Genomic DNA, 20,506 nt, shown 5'->3' with positions numbered 1-20,506 from the left:
AGGGAGGACGGCAGCCCTTCCGGGGCCGGGAGAGCCCGCAGTGCCGGGCCACCGTGCGCGCGCGCGGCCTGCTGTCCCGCTGGTCGGGCCCTCGGGACGCCGCTTGGGAGAAGCGCGTGAGGCAGGCGCGGGATCCCCGCCCCGGGTGTCGTTTAGTGACCGTCCCCTCCCGGTTCGGACTGTTAATGCTGAGTCCTCGATTGCTCGGCTGTGGGGGGACCCCTCTCCTCCTCGCCTCCCCTCCCCCAGAGGACAAGTGTCACAGCGGGACAAGGGGGCAGGTGTGTTGGCAGGGCAAGGCTTGTCCCAGGAGACCCCCCCAGCCCCCACTCTCTGGAGCTGGCAGGAAGTGGCGGGCAGAGCCGTGCTCTCAGGGTTTCTCCTGCATCCATACAGCAGGACATCCCTTGCCACACTGGGTGGGCATTGGGGCCTGAGGATGGGGTGTGGCCCCTTTCCCATCCCAAAGCTCCCTTTCCAGAGGTCCGGAGAGATCCTAGATTCTTAATGTCGGGCGTGGGGGTGGCGATTTCCTTTCCCACCGACCCCACATTCCTTCCTATCTGTGGGGAAAAAAAAAACACATGGGGGGGGCTAGCGAGAGGGAAACTTAAATGTTCCCTTCCCCCAGTGTATACAACTACCAGCTCCCTCATCCTAAATGCTCATTCCAAGTAAAAATTCTGTACAAATGCCATTTGAAGGCCAGGCCTCTAGCTTTCTGCCCCTCTAAAGTAGCCTTCTTGCATCCGCCTTGAAATCCTGGGATTCCTCCCTTTATCCCCCTCTATTATCTCTGAAACTCTTAGGCCTCCCTGCCTCCCCGAATGGGATTCTTCAAGAGATCCAAACTGAGCATCATCCTTTGCCTCCTGCCAGTTTCTCACCTCTGCCCCATCTGATAGTCACCCCCAACTGATAGGGTAGCCCCTCCCTCAAGAAGTAAACGTATAGCTGCCGCCACCCAGCCCTGGGCTCCTGTCTTTGCTTTGAACTCCCTACAGCCTTTTTTTTTTTTTTTTTTAATCAGTGTGACTCGGATCTCTGCCTTCTAGATAGTTTGTGCCTAGCTTAACTCCCCAGGGCTGGCTTGTATGCTCCTACGTGGAGTTTGATTCGTGTAGGGCCTCCCACTGTGGTCCAGCCCCACTGTGTGCAGCCAGTGTCCCCAGGAGCAGAGTTTCTTCTGACACTTGACTCCCTGACCTTTCCTTGTTTGGCTCCTGGACTGCTGTGGTCAAATTCTTTTTCTCTTGTGAAGAAACCGCGTTCTGGGGTGGCTATAGGTGCACAGACCACTCCCACTGCAGAGAAACACAATGACTTGGAAGGGCTGCTCTCGGAGGGAGTGACTTTGCCAAATGCCTGGGACTGCACATTCCCTGCTGTGGAGATGACCAGGGCCTGGCGGTAGGTCTGTAGGTCCATTCTCTAGGTGGGGAATGTTGCATGGGCAGCTAGCTTTATCTCCTCTTCCCTTCCTTCCCAGGTTCAGGGTGGGGAGTTGAGGGGTCCGGGGGGGAGGGGGGCTGGGTTCTATGCTTGCCTTTCCCTAAACTTGCTGTGTGAGTTAGAGAGTTGAGTGGCTTTTCTTGGTCTTGGTTGTTTCTTATAGAATCTAAAATTCCATGTTTGTTTATCTCTGTTTATTCTCACCGTCTCCCTTCTGATGTGTCACCGGTCACACTCTTTAAGTTCCAGCCCTCCAGGTTCCCTTGAGCCAAGTCTCCTTGTGCCTTTTCACTCTCTTCCCTGCCGGAGACCGAGCTAGCCTTATCTACCCCCGGGCCTTGACTGGAGGAGGTTGATCCCTTCCCCTCCATCTTTGAGCTGGCCTAATCTGGAGTTACCACATGCCTCTTTGCTAAGACCGTCACTTCGCAGATGGTCAGGGCTAAATCCTATTCCTCTGTCCCCCGGTGCTTCACACCCAACAGGCACTTACGGACAATTGTCTAGACAGTGTGAGACAACCAAGAACCCTCCTGGCTATAGTTCGCCGGCCCTTCTCTATCACACTGCCTTCCTTCCTATCTATCCAGAGGCCTCTTTTACTACCAGGCAGATTTCCGGCTGAGGCTTCCCGGCTTCATGTTTAAGGAGAGCCAGTAATGAAGTACGTGCAGTTATTCGTAGGGATTAACAGAGAGAGCATCTGTTGCTGCTTTGGGAAGAGCCCAGGAGCTATGTGCTTCTGCACGGGAGGGCGAGGATGGGCTCGCAGGCAGTGGGCAGCAGGCAGTGCCATTGGCCGCCGGCAGGAGAGGGTGATGTTGAAGACCAGGAAGACCACCCCGAGGAAGCCGTCAGGTGGCTGCAGGTCAGATCTCAGCTCTGTGCGGGAGAGATCAGTCAATCCTTTGCACGCAGTAACCCCAAACTACTTAGTAGTAGCTTTCAGGTCATGTTATTGATGCTTAGTAAGCCTTTATTGGATATCCAGGGGTGTTTTCAAATAGAGCCAGGACAGATTCTGACCTGATTTGTTCTAAAACCTCATCTGAGGTCAGCCCATCTGTTGGCAGCTTCTTATAATGTTCCATATGGAAAATAATGCTTGTGGTTCTTTTTTTAAAGGTTTATTTAAATTACTTTGTGTGTATGGGTGTTTTGCCTGCAGGCATATTGGTGCACCATATGCGTGCCTAGTGCCCACAGAGGCCAGAAGAGTGTTGGAGCTCCCTGGAACTGGAGTTACAGAGGGTTGTGAACTGCCTTGTGGGTGCTGGGAATTCAAGCTGGGCCCTCTGGAAGAGCAGCCAGTGCCTTACTTGCTGAGCCGTCTCTCCAGTTCCGGTGGGGTTTTTGTTTGCTTTTTTTTTCTTTAGAATTTAGGGACAGGCACACTTTGTCTTCCCTGCTTTTCCTGTGATGCCAAGAAGGAGAATGGGTAAGGCGGCGGTGGATTGTTTATGTCCTCTGAGCTCCAGAGTGTACATGGCTCACACATACACACATTGCACACAGTACCTGCTCTTGTCCCTGGACCTCCCATTTTTCCAGAGAAAGAAACGGAGAGATAGAGGAGTCAGCCGATTTGGTCAGACTCTGCTGGGATCTGTACCACTTCTTTCTGCCTTAGTACCATGCTGGTTTTGGCTTTGGTTTTCCTACTGATTATCATTTTTCTCATTGGCATTCTGCGTACTCAGCCTGCAGTAGCAGATTATCCCCACGTGGCAATTACACCTTAGAGTCTGCATATTTATTTCTACTTTACTGTCTGTCTGTCTGTCTGTGTTAATCTGTTTATAGTTTTAGTTTTCGTGTATGTGTTTATTTGGGCATATGGATGGATGTGTGTGTGTGTGTGTGTGTGCGCGCGCGCATGCGCGCGCGCATGCTGCACGTGAAGATCAGAGGATCTCAGTTGTCATTTCTTGGGTGCTTTTCACTTTCCACCTTGTATTTTGAGACAAGGTATCTTATTGGCTAGACACTTGCAGAGTAGACTGGCCCGCTGGCCTGGTGAGCCCCGGAGATTCCCACTGTCTCTGCCTCCCCAGTGCTGGCATTACAAGCATACATCACCGTGCTTGGCTTTTTATATGGGCTCTGGGGATTAAACTCAGATCCTCTTGCCCCCGGCCTACCAAATGCTGGGGTTAAAGGTATGAGCCATTGCACCTACATGATCTAGACATTCTACGTGAGCCATCACAAAAAGTGTCTCCACAGCAGCGGACAGATGTAACTTGGATACGGTGAATAGCATCTCACTTGATGCTTATGTGGACTCGTAGCGTGGTTTGAAGAAAGTCCCCCATTGGGTGACTTCCCAGGAGGGCTGTATTTGGAGAATTGTTTTTTTTTAAGAGATGAAAAATTTATTTTGGCTTACAGTTTAAAGGATACATTCCATTCTAGTAGGAAATGTATGGGGTGGGCCAGGAAATGGAGGGGAATGGTGTTTAGGTAGAATTTTGACCAGCCATACAATGATAAAGACATATGTAGGGCTTTGTTTAAACTCTAGGCAAGTTCCCATGACTCCATCAGAGCAGGGTTTCTGGGCCAAGGAGTGGGGAATTGCTCTGAAGCCTGATGGGCGAGGCTAGTGGAAACCTCCTCTGACAATGCTGGAGGTGGGCTGGGGACTGCTGTTAGGAATGAGAGGCAGGGACGTCCCAGGACCACACTACCAGCCTAGTTCCTGTTTTCCCGTGAGTCGTCTTCAGGCCTTGAGTCTGCCGGTGGCCACACTTCGTCTGCTAATGAGTAGAAGGTGCTGACTTCCTTAGGCCCAGCCCAGCGAACGCTGGGACAGACCTCAGCTAAACCTTGATGTGTGGACACAGAGAGCTGTGAGGAGGGGCAAGGCTGACGTTGTTCGCTGAAATTACTCATAGCCACAGTTGCCCTTGCCAGAGGGCAGAATGGAAGCTAACCAGTAGCAGCAGTAGGCAGGGATCTGGTAACAATCAAAACCCCAAGCTACAACCTTGGGAAATGACAACATTGATGAAGAAGTGTCACAGTGCCCGTTCCTTCCTGAAGTCCTGCCTGCTCCACACAGCTTTCTTCCGGAGTCACCTCCCTCTGCCACCCGTCTCTGTATTGTGGAGAGAGAACAAGGAATGATGGGTACAGGACAGCAGGGGAGACCCAGAGGCGGGTTCTGAACTCCGGGCTGAAGCTCTTGCTGCTCCCTGTTGGATGTTCTGACCACCTGCAGGCATGGAAGCATCATGGTTACCTGGACAGTTGAGTTGTCCTAGTCAAAGTACCTTCGTTGTCCAAAGTCACACTGGACCCTAAACTGGCGGACATTGAACCTTTGCTTAGGAGAATAAAGGGTTAGGTTCCTGGCAGCATCTGTTCATAGATCTTTTCATCAGTCACTGAACACACTAAGTTATTTAATGTGTATTTCTATTAGAAAACATCTGACTTAGGATGTGTCACTGGTTCCCTGACATTCACCTCACAGTGGCTTAGGGAGCTCATCTGACAGGCATTTTCTTTGCATGTCATAACTTGTACTCAGTGTCTCCAGACAAGTGCTTCCGGGGCATTCTGAACAACAAAATCAACAAAGCTCACAGACATGCAAAACAATGTGGCACTGAACCAACCACAGAAGGGTATATTCATTTACAGTATGAGAGCAGAGACAGACGGTGGGCCGTCACCTTGCTCCTCCTCAGTGGGAAACCCGCACATCAGGCAGGCCACGTTTGCCATCTGCGGAAATTTGTAAATGACCTTGAAGACATTTGGGGCCTTGATTAGGAGTTATAAGTAAATCTTTCTCTTAAAACAAAACGAAACAAAACAAGCTATTTTTACTTATGTGTTTTTTTTTTTTTTTCTTTTTTCGAGATAGGGTTTCTCTGTATAGCCCTGGCTGTCCTGGAACTCACTCTGTAGACCAGGCTGGCCTCGAACTCAGAAATCTGCCTGCCTCTGCCTCCTGAGTGCTGGAATTAAAGGTGTGCGCCACCACCGCCCAGCTTTACTTATGTTTATGTGTGTTTGTCTGTATGGACATACGCCACGTGTGTCCTGTGCCTGAGGAGGACAAAAGAGGGCATTGGGAGCAGAGTTACCGGTAGTTTTGAGCGAATGGGACACTGTAACTTTTTTTTTTTTAATCTTATTTTTAATGATGGTTTTTAAAATGCTTTAACCTTTCTTGTAACCCACCATCCATCAGAGGTAGTGGAAAAGAAAGATACAGGGGAAGTGAGCCTGTTTAGAAAGGTTCTTTGGAGCAACTCCCATCTGTGTTGTCTGGAAACTGGCAGTTCAGTTCACAGGTTAGCAGGTGGCGGCAGCTCCATCCACCTTGGGGATACACCAGCAGTCCAGCTCAGTAGAGTCGGGATAGCGATAGCAGTGACAGGACCTAGCAGGACAGCCAGGCCTCAGCCTTGGCTGGAGCCAGCAGGAGGGACCGACAGGAACACCAGGAGAAGTTCTTGACTGTGCCTCTCTCAGGGAAGTGAAGATCAGCGAAGACTCGAGACCCACAAGCCTTGCATAGCCAGCTGTACCAGCAAGCCGAGCTCAGTCTCTGTCACTCCCTGGAGTCCTAGTTATACCGTCCGAACATCTCATGTCCTCCACGGGTCTTATTTCAGTATGGCTCTAGCCTCACCATGGGTCTTGTCTCAGTACAGGTCTTGCCTTAGCACAGGTAATTGGAAGTGGCAACAAACTGCAACACATCACCAGAAGTTTCTTGGTGTGTTTTTCTTTCTATGGAGTCCCGACAAATACAGCTCAAGTAGCCAATGTAAATCGGACCAATATATGCCTGTCGTTAGCAAAGAATCCGTCATCGAGTTTCCTTTCATGTGCTTTAGCAGAACGTCCTCTCTGCTGCGTCTACTTCAGGGAAATGTTCCGTCACGTCACGAGTCGGCCTTAACCTTTCACACCTGTGTCCACTTGAATGAAACGTTCCTTCAAGTGTTTGCCCAAGCAAAACGCCATCCAACCGACCTTCCAAAGAACCCTTAAGTTTCCACATCAGGACGTGGCTGTTGAGAATCTAACCCAAGTTTTCTGAGACATCTCTCCAGCCTGAGAAGTAGGTCTTAGTGACTAAATGCATTTACAAGTATGCAGGCCCCCAATAATGGTGGCCCTGACATCCTGGAAACCTGTCCACCTCCGGGAATCTTGCTGCTACATAGCCTGTGCTTGGCGAATGAAGGTTAGGAGTTCAGGACCTGGCTAGTGGCAGATTCTCCTGTGAGCTTGTTATCATAGATGCTAAAGAAAGGAAACCTGGCTGCCCTTTTCTTTCCTTCTTCTAGAAAGTCCCACTTTCTGTTGGACAGGGCCTATTTCCCTTCTCTAAAAGCAGAAAGGGACCAGGTGCTCACTCAAAGTTCATGGTTCTCCAGATTGCTTCTGCTCCTTCCCCCAGGGCTTGCTTTAAGAGTGGCTCCCAGTGGCGCATGCCTTTTAATCTCAGCACCCGGGAGGCAGAGGCAGGCGGATTTCTGAGTTCGAGGCCAGCCTGGTCTACAAAGTGAGTTCCAGGACAGCCAGAGCTATACGGAGAAACCCTGTCTCAAAAAGCCAAAAAACCAAAACAAACAAGAGTGGCTCCCAGCAAGGACCTTTCTTGCCTGGGTCTGCCCAGGCTGTTCCTCTTTCCTAGTGTTTTCCTCGTAGGCTTGGGCGTCAGGTCCTATAACTCCTGGTCCCCTGAGGAGGACTCAAGGGAACATGAGAGTCCTATCAGAAGTGGGCACTGAGTAGAACTAGGTGGATATTCCCGTGTCCTTCAGGAGCAGCAGTTCCCCTTGGCCCAGGGGTAGGGCTGCCCCATGGTCAGGCCGGTGCTTATCTCTCCTGAGGAGGAGTACCCACTTCCTTTCCTCTGCCCAAGGCCATAATTGCTTTTCTTGCCGCTTTGTAAGAACTGACTCTTTACTTGGATTTTCTTTTTTCTTTTCAATGGGGAAGAAAAAGCAAACATTTTTTGCAATTAGACTTTTTCTCACTTGGGTAATCACACTGGAAAAAAAAAACAAAAAAACCCCCGCATTTAAGTCTTTTGAATTAGCCAGGCTTGGCGGTGTGGAAGGTGGGGCGGGGAGGGGGCACTCCATCAGCAGGGCCGGCCAGACACGCAGGCAAGTCGGTGGGCTCTAGTGCAGGGAGGCAGTGATTTCACGTTTATTTGGGGTTTGCTCTCTGCAGCATATTTCAATTAGTTCGTCAGTGTTGTGCATCTGACAGGCCCAACGTTTATTGTGGTTGGACCATCTGGGAGGTGGGAGGCCCCAGTCTTCCCCTGTGGCAGTCAGTAACTACCAGTCTAAGGAGATTTGTTTGATGTGTTTAAGAACCCAACACTAAAACACCATTAATAACAAAAGCCGCTAGAGTCCCGAAAGCACTCTCCCTTGTTCAGCCATCAATCGGACATGCGTCACCTAAGACTGCATGTTCCCCCGTGCTTGACATTTTCCAATACAACGAAGCAAAGTCCTGAAGCAGCTCGTTTAATTGGCCCAGAGCACGATCTGTATTAAGGTAGTGAGGAGCTTGCTAATTTATACTCAGGCGCCACAGAGCCTGAGCACTGGCTGCCGGGGGTGGCAAGGGATGTGTGTCACAGATTCCTGCCATTAGCGAGCAGAGCAGCCGAGCTTCTAGCCCATGCAGTGACTGAGAGCGCCAGATTGATGTCAGCTCCCAGCGGTGGGTGACACACAGAAGCGTCGTGAGTTCGCGGCAGTGACCGCTGACCGGTGCTGCTTGTCCTGCAGTCCTTGGGTAGCGGAGAGTCACGGTTCCTGACTTCATTAGCTTCTTTTCATTTCACGTTGGTTCTTCCCACCCGACCCAGCCCTTTCCTGAAGAATGTTCTGTCTGACTTTCCAGTGGGAGGCCAGGGGAGGGGAGGAATTTAAGAGTCGAGCCAGGAGGAGGACTGGGAAAATACAAGAGTTTGACCTTTCCACAAGGAGCAGTGAGTGACATTGCCTATCCTAGAAGCCCTGGGATTATAGGGCTGGGCACAGGACAGTGGGGTGGGATTAGCACTCAAGGGCTGAACTCCACGTCAGCTCATACAATCTGAGATGCCCCCTTCGCCAGAGGCTGTGCTGGTGGCCTGGCATGGTGTGACTGCTGCTTGAGTTCATGCAGGTAGCAGCTGGACCCTAACCCTCCAGGTTACTCAGGGCTCCGGATTTCCTGCTGTGGAGATTCCTCTCGGAGGCTGCTGTTCTCCTCTTACCTGGGAACCCAACCACAAGGAACCCAGATCTGCCCCCTCCCCTGCCGCACACACTGTGAGGGGCTGTAGCTTGGTTGTCTTGGGGTCACCAGTGCCTGGGAGAGTGGCTTGGTGCTGATTTGGTATCTTGGGTCTCACTGGGAATCCGCGGTAAGGAACCACTCGCTGATTCTCCATCTTGGTGTGATTGATGCCTTAGCATGATTCAAAACTGCCCCAAGCCCTGTGGTCAGCAGGAAGGGACTGAGGTCACCAGTGGGTAGTCAGTCGTGCTTTGCCCGTGCTGTTTCATGATTTCAATCCCAGCCCTCAATGTGTTACAGCTGGCTCAGACTCCAGGCATAAGGAGGTCCCCATTCCTCACATACCTGTTTGTGTTGAGTCACACTACTGTAAGTGACCAAGCTGTGGGTTATGCTGCTATTGCTTTTAATCTGCCAGGGTTTTCCTGTCTGGTTGTGTCTTAAACAGTGCAGAGAACTTGGAAGTTTGAATTTGTGTGTGTTGCTTCTTTTCGGTTTTGTTTTCTCCGAGAGGGAAATAGAATTCCTCTTCTGTTTGGTCTGAAGCTTTTGCTTTCCAAAAAGAAGCCAAAGGGCTGTGGAGCCTGGCAGCAGATTCCCTGAGACAGGATCGCATGCACTAGGACCCTCTCTGTTTATGGAGTTTGGAGGCCAGTTCTGATCCTGTGGTTTAGTCGTCTAGGCTTACATCGCTGGAGGTCAGAGGTCAGGCACAGAGGTGTGGGTCTAGAGGGCCTGGGAGATGAGTTAATTGGGAGTAAGTGGTAAGAGAAGACACAGTAGGCCAAGGGATTCTGGTATGTGGCCTCCTTTCTGCAGGGGGCAAGATGGGACTTTATAAAGGTTCTGAGTGTCGTAGGGCTGGCTCAGGCTGGGAGAGTAGACCTCTAGAGCCAGGGTCCTCAATCCTGTCATTCTCCTGTACTTATCTAGTCTTCTTGGTTTCTTCCTCCTTAGAGAAAGCACAGGACCCAAGGTGTTGTGAAAGATGGTAGTGGGAAGCCGGTCAGAGGAGGAGGAGGTTGGACCCGGCTTCTTAGAGGCTACTGAGCAGAGGCACTCAAGGGTCTACGGCTGCTGAAACATGAGGTAATGAGGAACAGTAGACTCGGGCCTTGTCTGTTTAGCTTTTTATCAACTTGACACAAACTAGAGTCATTTGAGAAGAGAGAATATAAGTTGAGGAATGACCTCCGTCAGACTGGCTGATGGTCAAGTCTTGGAGGAAGCATTTTCTTGACTTGTTTGAAAGGGCCAGTTCCCCATGAGCAGTGCCATTCCTGGGCAGATGGTTCTGGGTATATAGGAAAGCTAGCAGAGGAAGCCAGAAGGGACACGCCTATAAATCGCGTTCTTCCACGGCCTTTGCTTCAGTGCCTGCCTCCAGGTTCCTGCTTGAGTTTCTGACCTGCATTTCCTTCATGATGGAAGCCATAAGTTGAGATAACCCTTTCCTCCCCGACATGGCCGGGGTTCTGTTGCTGTTGAAGAGCAGTAGACCAAGGCAGCCATTAGAAGAGAAAGCTTCTAGTTGGGGGCTGGGTTACCGTTTCAGAGCTTTAGTCCACTGCCATCCTGGCAGAGAACATGGCGGCATGTAGGGAAGAGCTGGAGCCGAGGCCGTGAGCCACATCCCAATCTACAGAAGCCAACTCCCAGAGACACACTTCCTCCAGTCCTTCTAACCCTTTTACACAGTGCTGTTTCCTGAGAGCTAGACATTCAGATATGAGCAAGCCCATGGAGGGGCGTGTAGGGGGGGGTCATGCTCATTCACACCACCACGCTCCCTAAGTTGCTTTTGGTTGTGGTGTTTATCACAGCAATAGAAAGCAGACTGGGCCAGGCCCCTTAGGCAGGAGTTGGGTGTTTCCATGCATGCCCAGGCAGTGCGTTTGGAGCAGCAGAACCGGCTTAGGGTGCAGATACTCTATCGAGGCTTTGCTGACCATTCAAAGTCACACTTGCCTTGCTGGCCTCACGGTTTAGCTCCTGGGGCCCAAATGTCCAGTCAGGACAGGCTGCTGGTATATTATTCAGAGTACCTGGGCTGGTTCAGAACTTGAAGCAGAGTCTTAGGGTCTCAGGACTAGGCCCACCTGTTCTCCCAGATTGTAGATTGCCTGTTTCTTCTTTTCCTCTGGACCATGACAGAGCACTTGAAAACCCAGGGTCCTAGCCTTTAGACCCAGAGAAGGTGGAGTGGGCTGCAATGTAAGGCAGAGGCATGTGGAGCTCAAGAGAGGGGCTGGGAAGAAAACAGAAGAGAGGCAGTAGGGGAACCTTCCACACAGAGGAAGTGTGGCAGTGTGCGGGTGTCCTCCTTGTAACGCAGGTGTGCTGTGCAGCTGCAGTCTCGTACTGAATGTGGTCACTGCTCTGCTTCTGACACCAGGTCTTTCTGAGGTTGTATCTGTTCACATCCCCTTACTGAGGGAGTGAGCAGACCCATGGTCTGCTGCTGCTGCTGCTGCTGCTGCTGCTGCTGCTGCTGCTGCTGCTGCTCAAGGCCTTCAGGGCTGCTCACCGCTTCCTCCCCATTGGAAGGCTAACTCAGGAGGTAGTGCTCTTGGGTGGGGTTGCTGCGGTCTTCAGTGGTGCATCTTTCGGTGAGTTATCCATGCAGCAGGTGTAGTCGGCACTTTGGTGGTATTGGTGCCCAGTGGGCTGGCTTCTCACTGGTGGAGCTTTCTTTGAATCATCCATGATCTTGTGAATAACCCCAGTGATTGCTTTAGGTCACCAGGCTGGGTTGTGTGGAATCCTTCCGCTGTCGCCCTCTCTGTGTGGGCAGACTAGATGCCTCGTCTCTTTCCATTCCTCCAGGGAAGGTCATGTGATGAAGCATGGCAGCGTTCAGATGGGGAGACACTTTGGAAGTCTACAACTGGCGACATTTATTACTACATCCATCCATCTTTCTCATTCCAGAACACTCTACCCCCTAAAAGGGGAGCCCCATACCTACTGGCAGACCCCATTCTCCTCCGGCCCCCTGGCAAGTGAATGGGCTTTTTGTTTCCATAGTCACCTACAATGGACATAATGTGTGACCTTTTGTGTCTGGCTTCTTTGTCACTCAGAATCATATTTTCAGGGCCACCAGGCTGTACATATGTCAGTGCCTTGGTCCTTTTTTCCTGTGACAGAATACACTCAATATAAAATCCATCACTCTGATCATTCTAAGTGTACGGTTTAACAGCCATAAGAACACTCAAGTGGCTGTGCAGCCATCCCCACCATCCATCTGCAGCATCTTCCCATGCTGAGACTCTGTCCCCATTAAACAGTTCCTCTCCCTCCTCCCCAGTACCTGCTCCCTGCCTTTACGGATGCGATTCTATTAGGGATGTCACATTGGTGGCTTAATGCCCCATTTTGGGACTCTAACCTCTTTCACTTGGTTCATGGCCTCAGGGGTCACTTAGAGTATGTATATACCAGAATTGCCTGTCTTTTTAGGGGTGAACAACATTGGGTAGACAGGCCACATTTTATTTGGATGTTTCTGGGTCAGTGAGATTTTGGCTTTGGTTTACTTCTAGTTGGAAAATGAGCCAGGTAGTGGCACACCCCTTTAATCCCAGCACTCAAGAGCCAGAGGCAAGCAGATTAATGAGTTCAACATCAGCCTGATTTGCAGAGCAAGTTCAGGACAGCCAGGGCTACACAGAGAAATTCTATCTTGAAAAACAAATAAAACCCCTCTGTTTTGAAAAACAAACAAACCCCCAAACAACCACCAAAAGGAAGCTATCATACTTGGCCAGGACGCCGCGAGCTGGAGGTGGGTGGCCTTTGGTAATCACACCTCCCTGTGTCTTGGCTTCTGTCTGCACCTCTAGGGATGCTGGACAGCAGATGGTCTATGAGGGTGGCTTGTATGTGCACTGTCATCCTGATAGGGTGTATACAGGTGTTTATATCACAGGTATGAAGGTCGGTGGTCTCAGTGTCACCCTCAGAGCATTCTGAAGGGTCTCACCTATGACGTGGACCTACGAAGGCTCCTTCCCATGCATGCTAAGGACCCGGAACAAGCTGCAGAAGGAGGCAGGCGTCTTGGCTCTCAGTGGCCTGAGTTTATACTGATTCCCAGCAGGTAATGGTAAGGAACACAGGTGACACATGTTCCCTGGGTCATTGTCCTTTGGTGCTCAGGAAAGGTAGCCAAGAGAATGGCCTGCCATCACTAGCCTGAGGGGGCTGAGTGGGAGCAGGAAGTCAGTATGGAATTCACAGGGTCACACTTGCTTTCATTGCCCTAATTAACCATCCATGTGCCTGAGGAACAAGCAACCTGGGAAGTCCATTACCAGTGGCCAGTCAGGCCAGTTGTGGTTCCCATTCGTGGTTACCGATCCCTAATGATTAACTCAGACCACGAAGAGTGGCTGGTTGTACTCACCGCGCTCTACTGGAGAATTTCAGGCTGTTTGTAGATTTACCACAACATAGTCAGGCTAGGAATCCATGTGACAGATTGCACAGAAGAGGAAGGGGAGGGCAGCTCCCCAAGGTCACACAGATGGAGTGGCAGGTTGAGACCGAGGGAGGAGCAAGTGGACCCTTCCTTTGGTCCTAGGTTAAAATTTTATCTATTTACTAGTTTAAAAAATCTTTCAGGGCCAGAGAGAGAGCTCGGTGGTTAAGAACAGTCCCTGCACTTGCAGAAGACCTCCGTTCAATTCTTAGTGCCCACAGCAGTCTCTACTGCCTATCATTCCTGATCCAGGGGATCCGCCACCTCTGGCTTCTCTGGGCTGCTACACTTATCTACACATACGCAACCCATATACAGACACACAATTAAACCATTAAAAAAAATTCAAAGTCATATACGGTCATGGTAAATTTACAGGGACAATTTAAAAGTCAGATAGTTTTACAGTCTGTCCGTAGATAAAGCGTGTAGCCGCAAGATGAATATGAGATATAGGACCGTGCAGATTTAACTTGAGGTCATTATGCTAATTGAAGCAAGTGAGTCACAGAAAGTAAATGTACCGAGAGGCCAGGCTCAGAGAAACAGAGTGAATGAACCGTGGTTGCGGGTGGGGGTGGGGTGGAAGTTATAGGGGGTTGTTTATAGCAGGCAGAAAGCTTTGATGACATGGATCGTGTGAAAATCTGAGGGGCCAGAGCCCATGTGAAGTAGTCTCACTGTGAGAATGTTTCTCAATCACCTGTGAAAGGCTTTGAATAGGACTTAGGGACATGACGCCCACAGCAATTAAGAGCACTGATTACTCTTCCCGAAGACCCAAGTTCGATTCCCAGCACCCACAAGGTGACTCATAACCATCTGCACCTCTAGTCCCAGGAGATTTGGTGCCCCCTTCTAGCTCTGAGGGCACCAGGTATGTACAGGGGCCACTAACATACATTTAGGCAAAGCACCCATTTATATAAAATAAAATTAAAACTAAATAAAACGGCTTTAAATAATCAATTAGTTTTAGAAGGCATAAATGAAAAGTAGTATTTCCTGACTATGAACATTGAAAAAAATCAGAAAAACAAAAACCCTTTCCCTGCCCTCGGAGAGGAGGATGGCGAAGGGCACTGCCATGCGAGGCAAGGGTAGTGCAGAACTTTGTACCCACCCCTGTTTGGTGTTTAGTGACACATGAAGCTGTTGGTTGGCCGCTGTGATCCTGGCAAAGGTTCTTTCCAAGACATCTCTCTTTCACCTTTGGGCTGTCCTGGAGCAGGCTAAGCTTGGTATCTGTGTGCCTTGCTCTGGTTGACCTGGCAGCGTCCAGTCAACAGCTTCCACACATGGAAATGTCCATTCACAGGGGTCTCCAGGCTAGCCCACGGTCACAAACGCCCTCTCTCAGTGCCGCCAGGCGTGGCACCATGCGCTTTTGTACCATTTGCACCATGTCTTGTCCTCACTTTGCCACACAGTTGCCTTTGAAGGCGGCCTACCTTAGAGGAAAGAATGCTGAGGCCCAGGGGAAGGCAGTGTCCCCAAGGTCCCCCCACCTCCTGGTCTCAAATGCTGGCTGCCCTGCTCTGAGTTCTGCATGGACCTACTATTTAGGGGCACCTTACCACCTTGAGTGCCCGTTTTGGGGTTGGACAAGTCTGGGGTAACCTACTAAGTAGCCCACTGGGCTTCCTTCAGGGCCCGGAGCAATGTGTTGAGGAGAAGCCTGTCACAGAGCGCGCTGGGGAGGGAGCTGGGGAGAGAGCGCTTCTCACTGTCAAGGAGCTCCTCTCACTGTGAGGAGCACCTGCGCTGGGCCTGCTGAGGAGAGTTTGCCTGCACAAGAACAAGAATGCTGGTGACTGCAGGCCTTCTGGGGGGCCACCCACACAGAGCCCATTAGCTCAGGACCTCGGCTGAGCTGTGTCCCAGGAGGAGCTGAGTGCGCTGTTGCCCTTCTAATGGCCTAAGGGCCTCTCTTGTGGAGATCTTGGTCCCCAGGCTTTTCAGAGTCCCACGCAGCCGGAACTGGACAAGCAGGGCTTTCATCAGGTAGAGGTGCTATTTTTAGCTCTTGCTGCCTGTGTCACTCTGTCACTATGGAGATATCAGCTAGTGGCCCATAAGGAGACATGCCTCCACTAGCAGAGAGGACTGGGAGCTGCTTCCTTCCTGGGACTTCTCGGTCAGGGCCTTGGTCAGCATGAACAACGCCCACCCCCACCCCCACACTCCTCCCCCCTCCCCCTGAGGGAGTGGGAGAGAGGGAGGGAAGTCACTGGAACACCACAGAGGCAGGTGCAGTGATAGAGTAATGGCTGGCCACGGAGTTGTCTCTGGGTGTGGCCCTATGTGTGGACAGTGCCCACAGCTATCTCTTGTATTGGCTAGATTGATAGAGAGGAGTGGGAACCCCATTTGAGAGGTGCCCTGTGATCTTGGGGGTTCTGCTTTACCTCATTACCCCTTCATGTCTTCACGGTTGAGAATCCTGCCCTACTTGCTTGGATCTGATGACATGATTGCGGAAACTGAGTTTTTGATGAGGGATGAGGGTCATATGGCTCTGTGTGTGTGTGTGTGTGAGAATGTGTGTTTTGTTAAGGCTGTCCTCAGGAGAATATCTAGACTCCTCCCGCTCCTTGCTTTCCTTTTGTCCTCTCTATCTGAAGGCAGAGAAGAAATCGGAGAGAAGACATTCTCACCCTTTTCGTGCTAATTGTCAAAGGTGGAAAGAGGAAACAACCCACCCTACCTCTTATGTGTCGTCCTATAGACTTTACCATAAGACCCTAGGGTCAGTCCCAGTCTCGCTCCAGGGAGATGTGACACTTCTACCTGAGCTCCTTTCCCACAGCGGGAGTAGCTGAGGCTCAGAGAAGTTAACGTATTTGCCCCGAGTCACACAGCCAGCGAGCCCTAAAGCAGGAACTTGAACTGTATCCTCCTGACTACACCAGCGTTGTCCTGTGCTGAGTGGTTACGGGTCTAATGTGGATACCTGGCCACCGTGGGCCGAGGAGCCACATCCTGTCGGCTGTATCTGTTCAGAGCCTTGGGCCTGTCTGTGATCTGAAACCTCTAAAAATAAAGTAAAGCAAGTGTCAGAGAGGATGTGGAGGAGTTGGCGGGATGGAGGATGCTGCTGCAGCTGTGGAGAACAACTACCACGTGACCAGTGAGTCCACTGCACAGGCCACCCGTGAGAAGCCAGAGCAGAGGCCGCAGCAGCTCCTCTCCAGTGTCCGCAGTAGGACCGGAGATCGTAACCAAGAGGTACGGCTTGGGTTTTCCAGCACCAGATAAGGAGAACATGGTCCCTGTGTGTGGTGAGCATGCAGCCATAGGAAAGAGTGGAGTGCTAACACACCACACAGGGGCGGAGCTTTGGAAGGACCTGCTCAGTGAAAGAAGATAACCACGCAAGGTCAATACCGCGTGACGCCGCCCGCCCACGCACTGTCAGTCCCCACCCTAGAGGTGGAAGTTAGGCTGGTAGTTAGCAGGGGTCAGTGTAGAGGGAAGCTGGGAACTGTTTCAGTGGATGGTGAAATGTTCTAGAATAGCAGCCGTGGCTGCACAGCCTTATGTTTGCACTAAAGGCTGCTGGACTATAAACTCAAAATGATGAAATGGTAAGAGAAAGAAAACAAATAGAAACCTGAAGCTCAGGGGCTTGGCGCAGATGTTCTTAGAACCCCCGGTGCTCATGGACTGCGTGACGCCTCACTGTTGATGCAGGCGTGGGGACAGTGTTCACATCTGTGGCCTGCCTGCGACCTCCTGCACAGCGGGGGCCCCAGGATCTTCTGCAAGGGCAGTCCTGGCAGTTAGCAGCCTCATGCCCGTGTGAACAACATCTGTCTCTGTGGAGCGCTTCTGCACCTGACATTGGGCATGTCCTTTTATGGCACTCGTTTGCTCTCCGCAAGTGGAAAGATAAATACCTTTTCAAAGAGCAGATGCCAGCTGCCCACGGCCCCTGCCAGGGTCCCCAGCTGCAGAGTGGGTGGAAGATAGCACTGCTGGGGGGCCCAGGATGCTGGCGGGGACACTGGATGTGGGTGATGTAGACAGCCTGGGGAGCCTTGCTGCAGACCTTCTGGGAGACCCTTAGTGGCTCTTGTGCTCCCTCAGAGCCTTTGTGTTCTCTCACACTTTGGCTTGGCTGGAGGCTTAAAGGAGCAAGGGACAGAGTCCCCAGCTGGGAGGGGTCACAGCCAAGTGAGTCTTTCTTTCTCATTAGGACCTCAGGGAAGACAAGACTGGCAGCAGAGAGGGGACCATTGATGATGGCAGGGAAGGGCCACCACATGGAACCAGACTCTTCCTGTCTCTTAGAGCCCCGAAGGGCAAACTACAGCGGCTAGGTTCTCTTGTGTCTCTCTGTGAGCCTTTTGGGGCATCATAACTAAGTACCAAAAGTCGGGTGGCCTCTACCACCCAGAATTCATTCCCCACGGAAGGCCCAATGCTGGTTGAGCTGCACCCTTCCTGAAACTGCCCACCCCAGGGAGAAGGTGCCCCACCTAGGCCTCCTCCTAGCTGCCGCTGATGGCGGCGACTTGCAGGCTCGTGACCTCACTGTCTTGTCACCACCTGGATTGCTTCCTTTGTGTCATTTTGCTTTGGTTGATTTAGACTCGATGGATTGATTGATTGATTGATTGATTGATTGTGTATGCATGCATGCACATGCATGTACATCCTGTGGCATGCATGTGGAGGTGGAGGACAACTTAGGGGACTTGACTCTTCTTGGCCTGGGGATCAAACTCAGGTCATCCATCTTGGTGCAAGTCCCTTTACCTGCTGGGCCATCTTGCCAGCTCAACAACTAGTTCTGTGTTTTAATTTGCGGCAATATTGGCAGTTGAACCTGGGACCTCATGCACACCAGCATGTGCTCTACCACTCATATAAAGCCAAGGCCTGTGTCTGTTTTCTTATAAGGACTAAATCAAGTCGCCCTTGATAGGACTTTCCCTGTTGACTGTGACTTCACCTTAGCTAATTATATCTTCCAGGATCCTATGTCCAAAGCTGTGTTTCTGCGAAGAACATGAACTTGGGTTGAGAACCCTTTGTCCTCAGCTTGGGTTGGTAGATAAGTGGCTGCATGCACACGAGCAGTTATCCTTGCACAGCCGTTGGTGTGTGCTTAAGCAGGTGCATTTCTCCTGACCTAGGTGTAAGCTGGGTGGCTCTAGGATCTCCCCAGTTTCCCCTTCTTCACTGCACTGAGCCCAGCATGATGGCCACCCTCAGACTTGGCCCTGTTTCTGGCCAGGAGCCCCAGCACTTACCACAGGGAGTCATGTCTTGCGGGGTGTTCTTCATGGCTTCAGAGTCTCACTGGTTTCTCATCCCTTCCCCTTAGAGCCAAGGAGATCAGAATGGTTTGGGACAGATAAGCTCTGTCTTGGAACCTCAGCCTCAGCATACAAATGGAGTCTGAACTGGCTACTGCCCACGGTCCCTTACTGTTTGTAATTATTTCCCCTGTTTCCCAGCCGAGAAAATTGTAGACAAGAAGTATGCCTTGGGGCCTGTGAGACTCAACTCCAATCCAGAGGCCGTCATTCTTGCTTCTTTGCCCTATTATCTGCGCCACCTCCTGCAGGAAACCTTCTGTGACTAGTTTGATTTATGTCTAGAGTCCTCACTGGGCCTGGTGGATGGTGTGTTGGCTCACAAGGGCTAGCTGGCTGTCCCCGTGGTGTGCAGGCGTGTACGTGTGTGTGCACCTGCTGTGGTTTCCCTGGCCTCCTTTCCTCTCTTCTGCAGCGGGACTGCTTCCTTTTTTGCATCTCCCCAGGTTTCCCAAGTAGAATGTCCAGTGCAGGACTTGTTACAGCCTCATAAATGTAAAAGATGATTAAATATTAGATGACCTACTAAATGAAAAAAAAAAAAAAAAAAAAAAAAGGAAACAAAACCATGCAGATAATTTGGGTGAGGGATAGCAAAGCAATTGAAGGAGCTAAGTTTTTTTCCTCTGAAAGACAGAAACTGAGGGGCAAGTAAAGCCTTCTGTATTGGTAACGTCCCCCGTCAGTGCTCACTCCACTTCATGAACCAGCCAAATGCAGATTCCAGCGCAGACCTGAGGAGCAGTTGCTCTTGGGTATTGCAGCAAGACAGGCAAGGTCCTGGGGGTGGGGGGGCAGCTAGAGACACAAGTGACCATAAATGTCCTTTTAAAGGCACACACCCTTCTCTTATTAGTCACTAGTCTAGATTCAAACAATAAAATAGTCTGGAACAGAGAAGCGCACATAACTCTTAGAAAAGAGGTTTTAAAAATTAATTAAAAATTAATGTTTTAAGTGGATACACTTGCCTTGGGTTTGTAAAGTAGATAAACTGGAAGACGATCAGCCGCACAGACAATATGGTGGCCAGCGAGAAGCTAAGGAAACAATTGCCATTGTGTTCCAGTGTCAGCAGAAACTGGTTGGTGAACCTGGTGGGGAAGAGACATCTGACATCTGTTCTCTTGGGTGTCAGGAGATGGGGGCCCCATTTTCCAGTTAATAAGAGTGACATTCAGGCAGTTCTGCCAGCTACCTCCTGGGACTCAGAATCTCAGCGGACCCAGGGGCATCGATATGCAGTAGCCGCTGTAGTGCCGAGCGCTCCAGATCTCCCAGTGGAGTTCTAATGAGTCTCTCAGAATGTTCTAGAACATATCTGTGTACCGTGACGTCATCCTCACAGAAGCCAGATATCCATTATCTCAGTTCTGGATGATGGATGCAATCTGGGAAAGATAAACTGTGCTCCACCCCAGAGTAGGGCTCAGAATGTCCCTTTGGCTTCGAGGTCCCTCCTTTGGCATCCCAGGTCTACTGTGTAGTCTGGAAAGGTGTACAGTGTGTTCAGGGGATCCAGGTGAGAGGAGCTGGGCGGATTACTACCTGCTACAGAGTCAGCTACTGCCACGGCACCATCTGTACAAGAACACCTTGCCTGCCAGCCAGCCCCCCACATCTCTCAACAGTCTTCTTGATCTTTCTCAAAAGTGTTTTTTTAAAACCTGCCTTTTAATTAGTAGGGACCGATGGAGATAGCTTAGTTGATGGCCAAATCATGTGACTGAAGGGAGCTATGGGATGGTAGGTAATGACTCTCATTCGCAAGCTAGACTGTTCTCTGGGACCACAGATGAGAGACCAGTGTGTGTCCCCCAGGGCTATCAGGCTGACGCCACTAGGACCCCACACCTCCTTTCCCAATGGGCTAGCCTTCTCCCTAATTTGTCCCTTCCTTCCTTCCTTCCTTCCTTCCTTCCTTCCTTCCTTCCTTCCTTCCTTCCTTCCTTCCTTCCTCCCTTCCTCC

The 20,506-nt window shown here is 50.9% G+C and overlaps 1 protein-coding gene across 6 annotated transcripts in view; it reads left to right on the top strand.

Annotated features, from left to right (window-relative positions):
• Pitpnm2 (phosphatidylinositol transfer protein membrane associated 2) overlaps nucleotides 1-20,506 on the top strand; it is a 131,826-nt gene that overhangs the window by 171 nt on the left and 111,149 nt on the right. The window contains exon 1 of one of the 6 annotated variants that reach the window (XM_029533682.1): nucleotides 1,388-1,410. The exons of 4 other annotated variants lie outside the window; for them this stretch is intronic. The gene's annotated coding sequence lies outside the window, so the exon portion shown is untranslated. Of the gene's footprint in view, nucleotides 1-1,387; nucleotides 1,411-16,394; nucleotides 16,442-20,506 lie in introns of those variants that run through there. One more of the 6 variants, XM_029533681.1, reaches the window with a different exon arrangement.

This window comes from Mus pahari, chromosome 23, assembly GCF_900095145.1.
Source record: "Mus pahari chromosome 23, PAHARI_EIJ_v1.1, whole genome shotgun sequence".
NCBI classification, from domain to species: domain Eukaryota; kingdom Metazoa; phylum Chordata; class Mammalia; order Rodentia; family Muridae; genus Mus; species Mus pahari.
This window is presented reverse-complemented; position numbering and strand designations above follow the sequence as displayed.